Below are 19,438 nucleotides of genomic sequence, written 5' to 3'. Positions count from 1 at the left end.
GATTGAAATGGGATTATTTCAATTGCTTACACTCACTCGAAAACATTTTAACTATCCTTGCCTTTGATATGCTTGATAAATATTCAAAAGTGATTTTCTTAATAAAAATGAAAAGAAGATGTTAGAAAGGAAAGAATATGGAATTAAAGAGGAGATTTATATTCAAAATTGAAATTTTTAACCTAATGACTTAATTTTTGATATCTTCTGGAAGTTTAGAAATTTCAAATTATTATTAATGCAATAATTGAAATTGAAGCATGCTTTGAAGGGAGGTTCATCTTAAAAACATGATTAAGGTATGGAAAGAGGAGTACATAAGAATTTGAGAATATTTAAATGAAAGATTGTATGTTCAAAATTGAGCATTGGGAACCTCCATTATGATGATGTTGAAAGTTAAGAATGTAAAAAATAAATTTTTCAGAAGAGGTTTTTAATATGTGACAAAGGCAGACAGTGAAGAGTTCAAGTTAGAAAACTTTCATTCATATCTTGGCATGAGAAATAGGATGTTGGACTAATGAGTTAATTTAACTTAAACATCTTATCAAATATCAAAAAATGAGACATTATTGATGCAATCGATCTCTGATCAAGGTTGACCAAGCTTGAGTTAAATTTAGATTTTGATTTATATTAGTTGGTTAAGCAAGAATCAAATATGTTAGGGTTGACTAGAAACTTGACAAGAAATGAAAAGACCAACAGAGAGTCGATATGAGACGAAAAGTTCAAGTAGATTACAGTTAATCAGACACTTAGTGATCATTGATGAAAAAGTCTAAGTGAGTTATGATTGGTCAAACACTTAATGATTAAAGATGACGGAAGTCCAAGTGGATCATGAAAAATTGAATACTTGACATGAGTGCAGAAGTCCAAACAGGTCAAAAAAGACTGGATGTTTGACATAAAAGAAGTCTTGATAGGTCAAGGGTAACCGGATGTTAGGCGTATGAAGTCTTAATAAGTCGAGATTAACTAAATGTTGAGCAACAAAAAATCCGAATAGGTTAAATCAATCGGATACCAGACAAGACAAGAATCCAACTTTTTAAAAATTAAAATACAATTAACAGTTGATTGCTAGGAAGTAGCAATCGACCGATAGCTGAGTTTGAGCGAACAAAACATTCTCAACTCAACTGATTAGTTCGACTAGAGACTAGCAGTCGAAGAAGTCTTAATACGTTAAGGTCAATAAGATACCAAACAAAGCAAGAATTCACCAAGAAAAAATTGAAATAAGATTAGTAGTCAATTGTTAAGAAGTAACAATCAGGTCACTGGGTTCAAATGATCAGAATGCTCTCAACTCAATTAGTTAGTTCAACTCAATCAATTGTTAGAAAATAACAATCAACTGATAGCTAAGTTTAAATGAATAAAACGCTCCCAATTCAACTAACCAATTCGACTGGAAGTTAACAATTGATTGCTATGGTTCGACAATCAACTAAAAATGATCAAACTCAACTATAGTTCGACAATAGATTAAACATGACCAAACTACATAGAAAGAACTGTTCCACATGTATAAATGATTCGATTCGATGTGGTAATCGATTGGTGAAATCTAATAATCGACTACTAAGTAAAAAATCAACCACGACAACAACTTTAAAAGAAAATTTCGAGATGATTTTAAAATACTGATTCTTAAGGATTTGGAGTACATTTCTTTTCATCAAGACAATCTAAAATAACAAAAAAAAAAAATACCTTCAAAATAAAGATTTGTGTAAAGAATAGTGCTACAAACACACATATGCTCTTTATATATTTGATAAATATATTTTTGAATTAAAAGTTAAAGCACAAAAGATCATAGATCATAGCTGAACCTTAAACATGTCCATATACAATTTGTTCTTCATTCATGAATTTTGAATTTTATTTATGACCCTTAACAAGTCAGCCTCACTAATATTCAAACCATATGTACACCATCACTATGCTTCTATGTGAACATGAAAAGTATAACTTACACCATAACATTGATCAAAAAAATTCCTTACAATTTGATTAAAAAAATAAACACTTGTGTGCGGCAATGACACGTGTAGATTTAACATGATAGAAACAGGTCGTTGATGATTTGTTCAAATCCATGAAGGTTGATTGCTTGTCTAAACAAAGTACATCCTAAGGCTAGCTATGGAACTCGAGCAATTCGAAAAAAACATAAAGGAAACCACACAATTACATCAAGAATCGTCAGATCTTACTTATCATAATCCGTTCTCGTTGTAAAAAAATGTGAGGCTCCAAAAATTTGTAGCCCTGCACCTGGTATCGAATTATGGATCATTCTGCTTGTTTCTTAGGCTAGTCACACTTAATATTTCTGTAAATCCTTCTCACGAACAAAGTAGAGCCAAGATATCCCACAGCACCTGAGTATCAAAAAAGAAAGTCACAGAAGAGGCAACTTGGAAGATGTAAAAGCGTGCATTTTCAACATAACAATTTTCATGGTTACTCACCACAAAGGATTCCTAAACCCAAACAGAACATCAAAGTGTAACCGAAGTAGAAGCTCATCTGGAAAAAACCCGACATCTTTGTCTTCATGTGGTAGTAATATATAGAGTAAAGGTACACATAGACGGCAGTGGAGGCGGCAGAGAAGAATGAAGTCCATTGCCAGTGATAGTTCTCGGCATTTAACAAGAAATATGTACCAACTATAGTTACACAAATGGTGACAATTAGGAGGATCAGGAAGACTAGTAGCATAAAGCCATACACATAATAAACCTGTACAAGCAAGATGTAAATATTCGATCAGGCATCTTCATTTCCGCAAATGCTCATATTTTTGGTCTAAAACTTTTTGATTGGATAAACAATCGAATGGATAAATGTTATTTAAAAAAAAAAAACAGTGGTCAGTATGCAACATACACCCAATTGCCAAATGAAACATCACTCTCTAGATGAGAATAGTGTAAACTTACAAAAGAGAAGTAGGTTACCTTATAGTTCCAAAATGAGGTGAACACAAAGTACATCTCTATGAAGATGCTACCAAATGGAAGTAATCCTCCCATCAATGATACAACTGAAGGTGTAAGATACCATTTCTTTTCGGGGATAGGACGAGGAATGGTCTTAACACGGCATGGATTGTTTGGTGAACCACTCCAGTTCCTACTGACAACAGTGCCTAGAAGTGCTAGGGGAAATGAGATGAATGCCCATAGTATCAACATGACCACCATTGTCCCAAATGGAATAGCTGCTAGTGATCCATAAAATATAGCAATGGTGTTTAGTACGAAACCAATTCCGAAACACAGAAATGGAAAGAATGATGCTGTCACAATCATTGCCTTTATCCAACTTTTACCTGACAAGAAAAACAGAAAAATTTTAGTCTCATGTTAAACCTCACAAAAGGGAGAACTTTTCCTCTTGTGAGATTCTCTGTGGTATATGATTGTGGTGTGCATTTCACATGCACATTTGGTGCATAGATCTGTAATTGAACAAAGTAGAAGTTCTACAAATTCACCAAAAGCCATGTTTTAAATGAAGGTCCCAGATGATTTAAAAGGCCGTCATGTGAAGGAGACATACCGCCGTTACGTGAGTAAAGTCCACCACTAACGTAGCCAGAAATGAATGATGTGAGAGCATAGCATACTATGAAAGTTGTAATTATAGATCCTCGCCTGGTCAACCAAAAAAGAATGATAAGGGATTTGTTTTATCCGGATAAGAAACCCTAGATTATAGAATGTTATTCCTGTTAAACCAATAACCAGAACTACATAAGAATGAAATTAATTGTATGATATCACAAGGATCCACATTGCTATTTAAGCCTGTTTTCAACATAGAAATACAAATACTGAAACAAAATATGCATTTTCAGTATTCTGGGGCCTAAATCATTTTTAGTATTACTGCAGCATCATAATATTAATTTTTGTATGTGCCTTTCTTATTAATTGATTAGTAACAAAAATTACAAAAATAATTGTTCAACGTGTCAGATCTTGTTGATAATAACTACAGGAGACCATCTTCAATTTTTTCATATATATATAGGGCATACTAATTAATGGACCCAAATCTTGTTGCAATATACATGCTACCAAGAATTGTTAGGCAAAAGGGCAAGAGATCAAATTCCTTTCACATTGTCTTAGAACTAATTGTCACTAAAATCTACCTAAACTAAAACAAAGAAGCAGCAAAAATTGTAGAATAACATTAATTTTTCTAGTGGACACTGGAACTGCATTTTAAACAATGAGGCAAAAAATACTGCGAATTAACTTAGGAAAGTAAATGGGAAATTACAATAAGGCAATATATAAAGGTAGAGGGTCCTATTTTAGAGTTGAACCAACGATGATTTTCCATACTAAAGAGGTATGTTGCAGATCTGGTACTTAATTACCAATATTTGCATGTGAACAAATTTATTGAATTGATCAAACCATTCAATGGATATGAACCATACGATTAAAATGTGCTACTATGGTATTGGCTATTGGTCTAAATTTCTCTGGTAACAATAGTTCCATTGCAATATAAATGATACGTATTAGCTGAGTCAATAATGAACTAAATTTTTTTTAAGCATATTCACAACTGCAGACATACCCAACGTATAATGTTCCCACAATTGCCAACAATATCACTAGAAGGACAAGTGTTGCCAACTGGGCACCTGTACCAACAAGTGCAGATAGAAGAACCAAACTTCGAGGGGATCGAAAGACATCCCCATGAACAAGTTTCCATCCAGACTCTTCACTCACATCCCTTTCCTACAAACAAACTGAATCATATTAAAATTTTAAAACAAATATTAAAAATGGATAGCAATAAGGTAATCTCAATGAGTAATTACCAGAGTCTCAAGTTCATCATCTTCACGAGCATATTTTGCATAATCATTTCTGAGAGTTCTCATTAATATCATAGAAACCAGTCCAGTAAGGAAAATGACCATCATGAAAGAATTGAAGATAGAGAACCAATGAATCTGCATTAAGGAGATCAGTTTCAATGACAAGGACTAAGCATTTGTAGATAAAATTATTCATAATAATGACTAATAACACGCTAAATACCATAAGCTTATTGAACAAATATGGTGCAGAATATTGGAATTTAACAAATAAATATTGACGATGTTTAGTTGGTAACTTCCAGTATCTAAAACTGATCAAGTAACCCAGTGGTAGTCTGGGATAAAGTACAAAATTTCAAAACCAATGATCACCATAGGAAATAGGAGTTTTAAGAAGTTGCAAGTATAGTATTCAAGTTTCCAAATGAAAAAGGAGTAATCTTGAATAAAGCAGAACTACACTACCTACCTGGTGCTCAAAGAAAGGGTAATCCAAGTAAACTTCAAAACGGCGGGCAAATGTCACATTGGTTGGCTCCCATTTTACCGAATATGACATTTCCAATTTTTTCCCTGCTTCCAAAAGTTTAGAATTTTCTTGAGTGAGATTGACATGAATAATCTGCAAAAATGAGATACATACATGAAATAATTTTGACAAAAGTAACCCAGCCACAGTAAGAAATTTAAACGCAATAAACCTACCTGATTCTTGTTATGTTGGATGACAATACTCTTATGCGTGAAAATGTAATGTTTATCCTTGTTGTTCTTGTCAGTCTCTCCAACAAAGCCTAAGTATAAATTGTATATCAGCAACCAACAAATCTCACCAAACTATTTGAGGCATACAGATGTGAACAAGTAAAGCACATACCCCACAAAGGCAAGTCATCTACATCATGTCCACACCCAATGAAGAAAGAAATTTGACCATGAGGACATAGACAAGAAAACAAAAGGCCATTGTTAGTACAAGTTAAAAAAATCTGATAAAGGGATGAAGAAATGATTGATTAACTCACCTATGAATAATTCAAACCAATATGAGTTTTGTATAGCATCAGTAAATTGCTTCACTTTTGCAGCATCAAGTTCAATAGTGCAAATGAGTTCCTTTTCAATATTTCCTGGCATATCAATTTCCATGAAATGGTTATTGAAAGATTATAGCATCAATGGAATGACCAGTGCTATTAAAGAAAACTGCACACTTTGAAACTTGATCTGGATCTGGCTCTCGATCAGTTCATTCCCACCAAGTACCTCTCCTAGGCCACCCCATTTATGTGCAGGGTTCTCAGACGGCTGACAGAATGGAAGACTGTAATAGTTGTATGTCTCTTGAGGGTTATTATAGGGACCAACCTTATTTACCCAAAGCGTAACCGGGCTGTCAGCTTGGTACTGCAAATAAATTGTTATCAAATATGAAAACCATGTTAAACATAAAAAGATTTTGTGGCATCACTATGGAAAAACAGTACACAGGAATTATTTGGCCCAGGTAGAAGTGGAGAGATAATAATGTTTTGAAATTTAAATCAACTTTGTAGGAAGTAACAAAATAATGATATTGTATCTCCATGAAACAAAAATTAAACTAGAAGAAATGGAAAAGGCTGGCATGATTGGTTAATAAAATTGGAGATAGAAATTAAACTAGATATCTCTCATTTCTCCGACACATAAAATATGAGAGTTTTCGCATGTAACAAAAAAGATAGCATAAGATGTAATAGTACTGCCCTATCATAAATCGAAAGGAATAGACCTTGCAAGTTATACTTCCTGGTCAAGACACAACTAGTACTGAACAAATTGTATTTAAGACACAGAAATTATATTTCAAGAAACCCATTAACAAGTTACATTTCTTTTCTCACCTTCTCCTTGCAATCCTGCAAGCATAAACTTCAAAAATCATCTTACTAGTCACTTAACAACTTATCTAAGACAATTGTTAAGTAAAGCATACTATCATGCAGGAGTGAAGAAAAAAAATGATCCACCTTGAAAGGCATTCACTCCAAAGTTCACTTATCAGGACTTTGAATGGTACCTATTAAACTGATACATGCCTTCTGTTGGACAGCACAAAAAATAACCTCATAAAAAAAGAACATAAGTTTGAGGTGGCCAATAAAGATATAATAAAGAACCAAGTTAATATAATAGGAAAGGTAGAACATTCCCAATTGAAAGAGTTGCAACCAAAATCAATATTCTGGTTTTTCTGAAACAGAGAGATATGCACCCAATTGGCCTGCTTGTGATGGATTTCACTAGTGCAACATTGTACGTGCACACTTGTGAAATTATTAAAATAACAAGAGCAAAAACAGAGACAAACTTAACTCAAGCTTTGGAAATGCATCTAAAAACCATGGTAAGATATTGAAAAGCCACTGATTACATTAGCTTGAAAAGAAACATTGCGGCTAGTCTATAAGTGAAGTTTTTAGCAGTTGGAGAAATAGTCAACGAGATTAAGAGAGTAAGATTGTTTTAGGGTTAATAAAAGAGGAAATAAGGAATTGTCCCCGCTCATGCACTTAATAGATCGGCTACAACAAATAGCAAAAAGAAAAGAAAAGAACATGCATTTAAAGTGGTTTGGTTTTGATATCCTCATATGAGAACTATAATTCAACACATGCAAATTAAACAGAATTAGCTAGGGGAGGTGGAGGAAGGCTAAGAAGTTTGTTAAACATAAGAAGATAGATCCCAAGTCAGTAATGCCATTTCTGCATAATTGTTACATTGTGAAACAAGAAAATATTTCAGAGGCAAAATGGTGGAAAATATAGCTTGATAGTGTAGACAGAATTAGACATCTCTAAGCTGCAAATTAGAGCATCCTGTTTTGAGTGGAAAACAAGCAAAGGTGAAACAGTGGTAAGTAGCTAATAGACATGGAAAAGGACACATTATATATTCTGATGATAAATGCTAAAATGCACAACCAATAACACTAAAATAGAAAGCGGGTTTTACTCTGTCCATGTTTATTACATTGTTGGGCAAGAAAAAAAAATTATGCTATGTCTAAGCATTCTATATATACTTCAGTGAGCATTAACCACTTTCTGGGAAGATCTATAGGTATATCAGTTGCAAAAAATCCTATAAGACATGAGAACTTCAGAAAACGCTTGTTGGATTCAACTGAGAGTGCAGAGAGAGTTAGATGAGTTCAAATTACCTACCATGCATATGTAGATGATTATATAATATTCATAAGGCTTGTAAACATGTTGACTCATGTGATAGTAATGTCTCAGATAGAAACATATAAGTTACCTTGGTCACCTGGATTTTGAACATCACATTTTTGCTCGCTACTGTTGTTTTAATTGTTGTGCTTTGTAAGTTACAGGTAATGGTCATCAATCTTTAAATTAAGATTCATAATATGAAAAACATATTAATATTATAAAACACTTAGACTCACCACATATGTTGTTCAATTCTTTTTTATTTCAATTTGTTCGCCATATATTGTGTGTCTGCATATGCATAAACTAAAATCTTTTGTGAGTTTTATCTAAAACTTATGTATTTTGTTAACTTATCCATAAGGCAAAACCCTTCCACTTTTCAACTTATCCACAAGACACGATAATTCTATATGCAAGCACTGGATCAATTTTATATACTACTTTTGGATTTCCAAACTTTAGGAATACATAAAAAATAAGCTAGAGATACTGATAGAGTTTTTTTCTTTTTTGAAAATATGGCTATGAGAGGCCTCAAGCACTCACATTAGAGGAAAGACATGTTTCAAACTCAAATCTTGGCAACGACTTCCAAGGCCCTTACCAATAGAGCTAGTTGGCACCCTTAAATGTGAATAGGGATGGCAATGATCAGGTATCCGTGATTTTCTTTAGTACCTTTACTTGCTTAATTAATCGGATACCTGACCACTAAATATTGACATAAAATCTAGAAGTTAAAATTTGCATCTCCATTTAATTAAGTGGATACCCATAAGTACCCATATTTTACCAAATAAAAGGTGGGTAATTTGTAGGTACCTAATTAGATAATAACTACATGAGAAAATCTATTTATACCCACAAACACTCAATGTATTGATACCCAACCCATTGCAATAAATGGGTACCTAAACCTGACCCATTTAAATCAGGTACCTAGTTAAACAGATATGGATTGCCATCCTTAGGTGTGTGGAAGAATTGGTACTTTCCTGTCAACACAAGTTGATCACCTACTTATGTACCCTTCCAGTAACGAGTGAGCAATACTACATCAGATTCCCAGTCTTTTTGACAAAACATTATTATAAAAATTACTACGGGGCAGAATTTCATAATAAAGGATCTAAAGCACTTATTGTTTCCAAGAAAATAAAATATAGGAATTCGCCTTTTGATGTAATGTGAAAACATGGAGAATACAACTGTTCAAGGCACTCATTTTCTCATAGAAAATTCATCATATTATCAAATAATCTAGCACACGAAAAAAATGACATGATTCCAGATATCCAGATAAGCATACAAAATGCTATCGAGCCACAAAGAAGCAAGCAACCGCACAGAGAGATCAAGACGTTGCAGATGCCAGGTGAACTTGTCCCTGAAGATAAATAAAGCTTCTTAAAAAATAAATAAATAAAACAATTTTTTTTCCAAACTGTGATCTGTCGACTATGGCGAGTTCAAAGAAGCTATATAGGATATCCAACTTTATCATAACGCCTAATAACTCCTCCACTTCAGTCGTATGAGCTGGGACAGCAGCCAGAAATTCCAAACTTAATATTTAGCTAAACCAAGAAAATTCCCATCTTGCTACGATCCCTGGCAAAACAAATGGTTCGGCAGAGGAACTCAATCCTTAGATCTGCACCACAATCAACAGACGAAAAGAAAAGTCCGCCCCACCCCCCCCCCCCCCCCCCCCCCCCCCCCCTCCAAACTAGTTTTTTGGGAATCCAGAACTAAACATAGGTCATCCCATAAGATCCCGGTGAAGCAATCATTCAGATCACCAAAAGAAGAAATAGGATCAGTAGGGATAGATAACCTTGTGGTCCGACTCGGATGCGGAAGCAAAGGAGGAAACGAGGAAGGAGGAGGAATGAGGCGGCGGAGATAGATCGAGCTCCCGGAAGCATGGCCGCGGCCTGGATCTGAGAGCGGAGAGGCGCGGCGACGGAGCGATCGCGCGAAGCTTGGATCGTGATCGAGCCCTTCAGACGAAGGTTTGCGTTATGAGCTAATTTCCTAAATTTATCGACTTAATTAAAGCAGCAAAAAAAATAGAAAGAGAAATTTATAGTTGATAATATAATCTTATCTCAATATTATTATAACACTTCAGAGTAACCACGTGTATAGCAATTATTATCTCGGGGGAGTTATTATTGGGGAATAAATTTTATTATTAAAGTGGATAAGAATTAAATTTTAATAAAATTAAAATAATATCTTTTTATCTTTTAATTTATCATCTCATATATTTTTGAAGTATATAATAATTATTTTAACTTATTAATTAAATTGATATAAAAATATTACATGGATGTATTTTAACACATTATACTATCTACTCCTAGCTAAATACTAAAATAAATATATTTTTTTATTAAAAATATAATATAGTGTCTTTTTTGACTTTTTAAAAATAAAGGATGTCCTTTTAACATTCTATTAATTTGGGACACGCCCAATGGAAATTGAATAAAAAAAGTTAAGTTTTTATATTTTTTTAAATATATATATATATATATATATATATATATGAGAAATATAATTATATGAAATTGCATTAGAAGATTAAAAAGTGTGGAATAATTTTTTTTTTAAGTTTTTATATTTTTTAAATATATATGAGAAATATAATTATATGAAATTGCCGTCTGTGTAGATGTCCAGATGAAGAAATTAAAAAATAAAGGGGCAAAATAAAAAAGGTAACGAAATGTAAAATGAAAAAAAATGAGTGCAAATGAAAATGAAAAAGTAAAATTCAAAGAGAATGACAAAGTGATAAAGATATTCACGAGAGGAAAAAATATCTATTTTATTATAATTAGATAATAATTGACAAATGGCAATGTAGAGTAAATACTCTTCAATTTAAAGAGACAAATAATTTCTCCGATAATTTTTCACTTAGCTTGTTAAACTTTTTAATATTTAACACTGTGTTTAAGTTAGATGCAACAAGACAATCAGAAAACTCAAAGCTCTCCCTCAATTTAGACTTTGTATTATCAAATTGAGCTACGCGTTTGATACATAAATCAACTAGGGTTTTACTTGTCAATATTTTTGTTATGTGAAAATATGAATAATATTCTTCGTGGGTTCAAAGGGGATATATATAATTAAAGAGCCACCTATTAATAAAAATTATAATCGATCAACAGTAAATCAAAGATATATTTTTAAAATAAAAAAATAAAATGAAGGAAAGAAAAAAAAATCTCAAATAGTGGTGTCGAAATAGATCTATCGAATTGGGCCTGATAAGTCTAGTCAACTTATTGTTATGTTATGTTGAATTGAATTGAGCTGAGTACAATACAATTTGTCATGAAAACTGTAGCAACCTTAGTTACTATAGTAGAATCATAGTTATTATAACAAACCCTAAAAACACCTCAAATCTCAAATTCAATATTTAAAGTTCATCGATCGATCGATCGATACACTTTATCAATTGACTAATACTCATTTTTAATTTTAACAAATTGAATTCTCGTCTTGCTTGGTATCTAATTGACCTCAACCTATCGAAACTTCTTTTGCCTAACATTCAGTCAATCTTGACCTATCGGGACTTTGTCTAATATTTGATCAACCTTAACATGTCGGAACTTTACTGTCTGGCATCCGATTAATTTTTACCTTTTGGGATTTCTCGTTGCTTAGCGTCGAGTCAATCTTTACTTGACGTGACTTCACATTTGCCTAACATCTAGTCCTCCCTATCCCATTTGGGCCTTTACCCACATGTCAATAGTCAAGCGTCTAATCCTCCATGATTAACTTAGGCTTCATCCATCTCACATCAAGTGTTCGGTCAACCTTGATTGACTTGGACTTTATTTCTCATGTAAGAGTCCGGTTAACTATGATCCATTTTCAATTACCAAGTTCGGGTCAGATTTTTCTCTTGTCAAATTCTTATTGGACTTTTCGTCTCTTACTAACTTCCTATTAGATTTTCGATCATCAAGTGTTCGATCAACCGTGATTCACATTTCTCCTATCAACCTTGACTTAACGTCTCACTTAACCAGTTATCATATTAATCGACTATCAAGTATTTAATCAATTTTGACTTATTTAACATCTTACTCAACCAACTAACATATTGATTAAACATCAAAACTCATCAACTCGAGTCAATTCAAGGTCGATCCAAGATATGTTTGACTCAGATTTGGTTAGTAATTACTTAGGTTGGACTGGACCAACCAGTTTTTTTTAATAATAAATATATAATAAAAATAAACAAATAAAAGTTTACAAATATTTTGAAAAAAGAGAGAGTAAAAGATAGCTCTAACTTGGTCTGCGAGCTAAGTTCCGTACAGGGTTTGTGCTTGAATCTGCTTTAATTTTTTTGTTGTTTTATTTTAAAAAATTTAAGTTCGACGGAGTTAAACACAAGTCAATTGGATGTCGAGACCACCCTTTGAGTATGACTCATGATGAACCATGTCGAATCCGTGCCTTCCCTGGATGCTCCATCATCCTCGCACTAGCCTGAGATGCTTCCATCAGCTTCGTCATGTCAAGTCCTTACCAAGACTTCCCACTTGGACTTTTCCTTGCCAAGACTACCCACTTGGACTTTTCTCTTACCAAGACCAACCTTGGACTTTCCTGCAAACTTGTATCACACATGTTAGATCACAAGTATTGCCTAACTTTAAACATGGTTTAGCCAAACATTTAAACTCAATGCACTTGGGGCAAAGATTGCACCAACACTTGGTATAGGCACGACCATATTCTGCTTGTTGTTCCTTTTTTTCTTCATTTTCTTGTGTTTGCTGTGTAAGAGACTCGCTCGTGACAGCGATCACAGTCAGTGTGAAACTCTTTTCACCACTTCTTGTTTCACCATCAAATTGCATCGTTTTAGCTTTAAATCATATCCTGTCAATCAAAATATACAAAGAGCAGTTCTCCAAGCAAAAAAGTAGAAACATGTAATAATAAATGAATAAAGTGTGATAAAGTAGAGCATATGCAATGAATTACAAATAGATGAGCGTTAAACAAGGATAAAAGTCATATATAACCTACGCTCATCACTCAGTCATCGTTGATCGCCTCAGAGCAGCCTTCAGTATACCCCTAGACCACGAGATTAGGATACTCCTACATGAACACCAATCACACAAGCCTCCTACCGGATATGTTACTTGAATTGCTTCAAAGGTCAGTTATCTGGCAAGCTAAGATTTTCTCTTCACCTCTTTTTCCAAGAGTTGTCCCATTATTCTAAGTCTCTTTGTCCCAATTATTTCCCAACTCTTTCTGCCTAATCTGTGGTGCAGTCATCCTTTTCTAACTTTATCAGATCCCTCTTGATCTGACTACTTTCTATTACCTCTTTTACCTCCAGTAGACTGAGCTCGAAGTCTTCTACTTTACTGCCAAGTTGCGGAGCACTTTCCTGGGCGATTGCCCTTCATCCCACAAGGGCTGGAAGAATTGCTTTTTCTTCATAAAACCTTCGCAATCCTACACCTAGCTAAGCCCTTAGTTAGACGTCTTGCCTGCCCCCCTTATTAGGCGACTATAGATCAAAGCTCGCCTACTAAGAGACGCTCGCTATCTTGTTTAGGCTGAGGTTCAATGCCAGCATGTTAGCGGAGAATGAATACTATACCGCATAGGGTTGAGCCCGATTGTCGCACAATTGGATGTTCCCTTAAGTTAAGACTTGTTTTATTTGCTTCTTCGCTGTCCACTGACTAACTTTTTTATTTTTTACAGAGAAAACCATGTATAATGCTTCCATGAGCAAGAAGCTGAAATGGGAATTAACCTCGACGGCAAACCTATTGGGATCGGCCCGATGCATTGCGTATGTTTATGCGTTTCAAAAACGTACACAGTGGAAGAAAAAATAGATAATAAACTAAGTTATTACGACACCCACAACACACGCATGCAAGATACACAATGGTGTAATTGCTAAGAAAATAAAATTTTTAAAATAATAAATTTATTCTACGTATACCTGACATATGACGCTCAATGAAAATAACATGAACTAAACAGCTTCCTCTAAGTCTGCCTCTATTAGTGATCCACGTCAAATTTTATCGGGATAACTTCTCAAGAACGAGTCGTGTTGCTGGTCGCGGTACTAGCCGTTAATCAGCAACGGTCGATACAAAAGAATACCTTAATATCGAAAACGTGTAATAACACACGTTGCGTTTATTTTCGGGGTTTTCTAACGATCACCAGTAATCTGATTCTGATGATGTTACAAAGACAAGTTACCGAAACTTTTCTGGTGATGATGGTATCTACCAGAACTTTGACCTCCGACAGCAATCAACAAGTTTTAGCAGCAAGCAATGAACTTCGGCAGCAACTCCTTTGTCGGCGGCAGCAAGCAACAAGCAGGGCTTCCGGTGTCTGGTGGTGAACCAATAGAAGGAACCTTAGCAGTTTGGCGAGCTCCGGCGATTGGAATCGCAGGGACGGCGGCGGCCTGTCCTGATAAGTGGTGATCGGGCAAAAGCAAGGGAAGGGAGGGGAGGCAAGAGAAGAGCAGCAACAGAGTTCTCTCCCCCAAAAGCTGCCGGCAACCTCCTCCTTTAAAAGCTAAACCCCGAGATCAACCAAATCCCTTGTCATTCTTGCTCGTCGATAGATCAGGGAGGGATATCAAATCTCCTTCCTTTTCTGCGTGAGCAGCAACAATCAAAGATCTGTTTCCTTCTTTGTGTGCGTGACGGCTGGAGGAGAAGATCCACTTCCTCCTTTGTGCAAGATTTGACGACCAGGGATATCCTTCCTAATTTGGCGATCGGCGTGGGCCGAGGAGGCGCATTCTAGTGCTTGAAGAAGACGCATAGTGCGTCCCTGAACCGGGAGGCGCATTCTAGACGTTGAGGGGGGTATATGGTCCTTTGTTTGAGGGGGGATTGTTGGGTTGCAAGGGTGCAAATATAATCCCACATCTAAAGTACATAGAAAAAATCATGGGGTTAAAAGGATAGAAAGTATCTCCATTGGTATGAGACCTTTTGGGGAGAGCCCAAAAACAAAGCCATCAGGGCTTAGGCCCAAAGTGGACAATATCATACCATTGTGAAGATATTTTCTATCCTTTTAATCCATGATCTTTTCCATGTACTTTAGATGTGGGACTATATTTCCAACTCCTTCAATTTTCTGATCTCTTTCCTACCCAAACGCCAAAGCTCACTTGTTTGTTTATATTTCTTCATAAACATTAAGATATGCAGAAGGTTTGAGACAAGTTTCCCCCTTCAGAGAAGATGGACTGAAAAGGGCGTGCCAACCAACGGTTATCTATGATTTTTTATTTTGCTACAATTTTTTTTTTGAACATGTATCACCTTTTACTTAATGAAATCTCAATCTCTTTTTCTTTTGTCAATCTATGTGTAGTGGCGTGATGAACATGTAAGAACTTAACCTCTATAAGAAAATTTACGAGCGTATTATGAGTCTTTGCGTAAAGAATTTTTTCATATGAATGACACGCGTCCATTGAAATTGGCTAAGATAGAGAAAGAGGGATAAAAGAGCAGGGCCATGGAAAAGGAGAAATAGCACGAGGTCGAGACTCAAGGTGGATTAGTGAGCAAAGGGATTCACCTTAGTTAAGGTGTAGGAATTTTGTCAAAGGTCAAGTGTTGAGTGATCCCAACTCTTGCCAAATGATTGAAGGGCGTTAAATCTGTGGGGCACTAAGCATGTCACCCTCTTCTGAATGAGGAGGTGAAAGTAGTATGGGGCCAGACCCATAGCAAGGGTGTCAAGGAGGGGGATAGCGAAGTGGAGACAGGCATGGTGTCGAGGCTCCCGACACACGCTATTAGATGAGACTCGTGGATTGGGGGGGATGAATACGTGTTAAGTGACCATCAAGTGTGGTTCTGTAAAGTTACCTTATGTTCCAGGGCGGCTTTGGTCTCGGGCTTTTGATACATATTGACCCGGAGTCCGGGATCAGGCTTTTGAGATGTTGATGAGTGCAACCAAGGAAGCTGACTCCTCTCACTCTACGTAGGAGGGATTGTGCCAACATGATACATAGCATGAGGATACCAAACTATCAGCGATTGGAGCCGAGAAGGTCGTTGAGATGGGTCGACTTGATACCCTGAGTGAGGGCATTGAGCCATTAGCGAGTAGGGCTGAGAGGGTTGCTGAAATAGAGCAGCTTGAGACCTTGAGTGAGAATACCGAGCCATCAGTGAGTGGGGTCGAGAAGGCTGTTAAGACAGGGCAACCTGAGACCCCGAGTGAGAATATAGAGTCATCGGCGAGTGGGGCCAAGAGGACTACTAATACAGGGCAGCCTGAGATTCCGAGTGAAAATACTGAGTCATCGACGAGTGAGGCCCAGAGGGTTGCTGAGACAAGATAACCTGAGACCACGAGTGAGAATATCGAGTCATCAGTGAATAGAGCTGAGAGGGTTGTTAAGACAAGGCAACTTGAGACCCCGAGTGACAATACTGAGTTATTAACAAGTGGGGCCGAGAGGGCTGCTGAGATAGAGCAGCCTGAGACTTTGAGTGAAAATACCGAGCCATGGTGAGTGAGGCCAAGAGGGATGCTGAGACAGGGCAGTCTGAGACCCCGAGTGAGAATACTGAGCCATCGATGAATGAGGCTGAGAGGGTTGTTGAGACAGGACAGTCTGATACCCCGAGTGAGAATATTGAGTCATCGGTGAGTGACCCGAGAGGGCTGCTGAGATAGGACAACCTAAGACCCCAAGTGAGAATACCGAGTCACCGATGAATGGGGCCGATAGGGCAGCCTAAGATCCCGAGTGAAAATATCGAGCCATCGGCGAGTGGGGTTGAGAGAGCTGCTGAGACAGGATAGCCTGAGACCCCAAGTGAGAATACCAAGCCATCGACGAATGGGGCCGAGAGGGTAGACAGGATAGTCTGAGACCCTGAGTGAAAATACCGAGCCATCGACGAGTGGAACTAAGAGGGTTGCTGAGACAGGACAGCCTAAGACCCCGAGTGAGAATACCGAGCTATCGACGAGAGGGGTCGAGATAATTATTGAGATAGGGTAGCTTGAGATCCGAGTGAGAATACCGAGCTATCGACAAATGAGGTTGAGAGGGCTCCTAACACAAAGCAACCTGATACCCCGAGTGAAAATATCGAGTCATCGATGAGTGGGGCTGAGGGGGATGCTGAGACATATTAGCTTGAGATCCCGAGTGAGAATATCGAGCCGTCAGTGAATGAGGTTAAAAGGGCTGTTGAGACAGGGCATCTTGAGACCCTGAGTGAGAATATTGAGCCATTGACGAATAGGACCAAGAGGTTGCTGAGATATGACAGTCTCTGAGACCTCAAGTGAGAATACTGAACTATCGATGAGTGGAGCTAAGAAGGTCAGCTAAATAAGAGGTAGTCATCTTGTTGCCTTGTAAAAGTGAGTAATGTAACAAATAAGAGAGAAAGAGAAAATGATAGAGTTAAGAGTCAAATGTTATAAGACCTCATATGGACAGCGTTCCATGGTCGCTTGAGCTCTGTTCTATGGTGGTCGATGATCCACCATCGAGTCTCTATGGTGGTCCTTCAATTTTCTGATCTCTTACCTACCCAAAGGCCAAAGCTCACTTGTTTGTTTATACTTTTTCATATAAAAAAGAAGAGAAAAATAATCATTTTGAGTATCATACAAACAAGAGAATTATTATTATTATTATTTCTAAAAGGAAAGGAAGACATACAACACAAGCTCATGCAACTAATTATATATATATATAATCATCAAGCTAGATGTTGTTACTCTTCTTCCAAGGCCCAAGTTAATTCATTACCCAAAGGAAAACGGTTCCTTCAAGTGTTGGCAGTTACAAGTACTTTCAGCACTTGTTTGAAGTCCAAGATGGCAACACATGGACACTGTTAATGGCTTGCTACCTCCTGTTGGGTTCAGTGAGCAGTGAGGAGGGCTGCTAATGGAGAGGCTGAGGTTTAGGTCTAGATATTGGCAGCACTCCTTCTCTTTGTCTTCTCCAGCTCCGGTGATGTCGTCGACCTCCGGTGAGTTCACGGCATCCGCGATAACTTTCCTTTTTTTGTTTTAGGGTTGTGAGGGTGGTTTTGCACTGGTTAGCAGCAGTAAAGAGCTTCCTTTTGATGTGCGTGTTCCAGTAGTTTTTGATCTCGTTGTCTGTCCTACCCGGCAACTGTCCTGCTATCAGAGACCACCTAAAATCTAATAATTAATTAGATATGTTAAAAAATTAAAAACAAAGATTTAATTCACATGATATATTTTTTAATTATTAGTTTTATTCTTTCAAAAAATCTAACTAACCATACGTACTTATTTCCAAGCATGCCATGGAGCTTGATGATGAGCTCATCCTCTTCGGGCGAAAAGTTACCGCGCTTGAGGTCGGGTCTTAGGTAGTTTATCCACCTAAGCCTGCAACTCTTGCCACATCTAAGTAACCCTAATTCAAGGAGAAGAGAGAGAGTTAGTTAGATCACTAAACCTAAAGTACTGAGGAAGTTGGACATCGATCGATATGGAAACCCTAAATATACCTGCAGCTTTAGGGAGTGATCTCCAACAGCCCTCACCATGAGCTTTGATGTAAGAAACTAGCTTCTCGTCTTCCTCCTTTGTCCAAGCTCCCTTATTTGTATGAGCCTTCTCACAACATGGAGACCTCCCCATGGCTATCTATCTATCTAGAGATAGAGATCGAGTTCATGTATGAGGAAGAAAGAGGATATGTGTTTGAATATATATTGAATGATTGGGCAAAGGATGAGTACATCATGGTCAAAAAAATTTAATTTTTGGAGTAAATTGTGGGGTCCCACTAGAGTGAGTTGGTGAGGGAGGAAGTTGGATTTGGTAGGTAGGTTTAGTTTTGAGTGAATGTTTAATTCCTTGTGTATTAATTTGTTTGTTTTTTCACTTGTGCCATTTGACTCATCTTTAATGATCACCATCATTGTACATTTTTCTCTCTTTCCACTAACATTCTTTAAAGGACCTACTGGCACTAGCCTTTCAGGGGTTCTAGAAACCCTAGCTAGGTTGTGTGGTAGTTGTGTTGTGTGGGTTGGAAGAAAGCAAGAGAAGTAGTGATATAGAATCCATAAATTTGCTCACCTACCTTTCTTTTCCTTATATGCTATTCTCATTATTTTGTCATTGAAATTTTCTGAAAACAATCTTAAATGCTTATCACAAATGCTAATGCTCTCTATTTCGATGAGAATTCAAATTGATCATCTTATGATGTGTTCATCGACGGTTGATTTGTGATGATTATATATGATTGCCATAGTTTATT

The 19,438-nt window shown here is 36.6% G+C and overlaps 2 pseudogenes; both read right to left on the bottom strand.

Annotated features, from left to right (window-relative positions):
* Positions 1 to 1,976: 1,976 nt before the first annotated feature.
* On the bottom strand, positions 1,977 to 10,113 carry LOC141814711 (transmembrane 9 superfamily member 1-like; annotated as a pseudogene).
* A 7,768-nt stretch (positions 10,114 to 17,881) lies between these two features.
* On the bottom strand, positions 17,882 to 18,810 carry LOC141814784 (myb-related protein 308-like; annotated as a pseudogene).
* Positions 18,811 to 19,438: the final 628 nt, after the last annotated feature.

The sequence above is a fragment of the Curcuma longa genome, chromosome 21 (genome assembly GCF_044706935.1).
Source record: "Curcuma longa cultivar G26 ecotype Majalengka, Jawa Barat chromosome 21, ITB_CL_G26_1.1, whole genome shotgun sequence".
In the NCBI taxonomy this organism is placed as follows: domain Eukaryota; kingdom Viridiplantae; phylum Streptophyta; class Magnoliopsida; order Zingiberales; family Zingiberaceae; genus Curcuma; species Curcuma longa.
The sequence above is the reverse complement of the archived record's forward strand: the minus strand, read 5'-3'. Positions and strand labels throughout refer to the sequence as shown.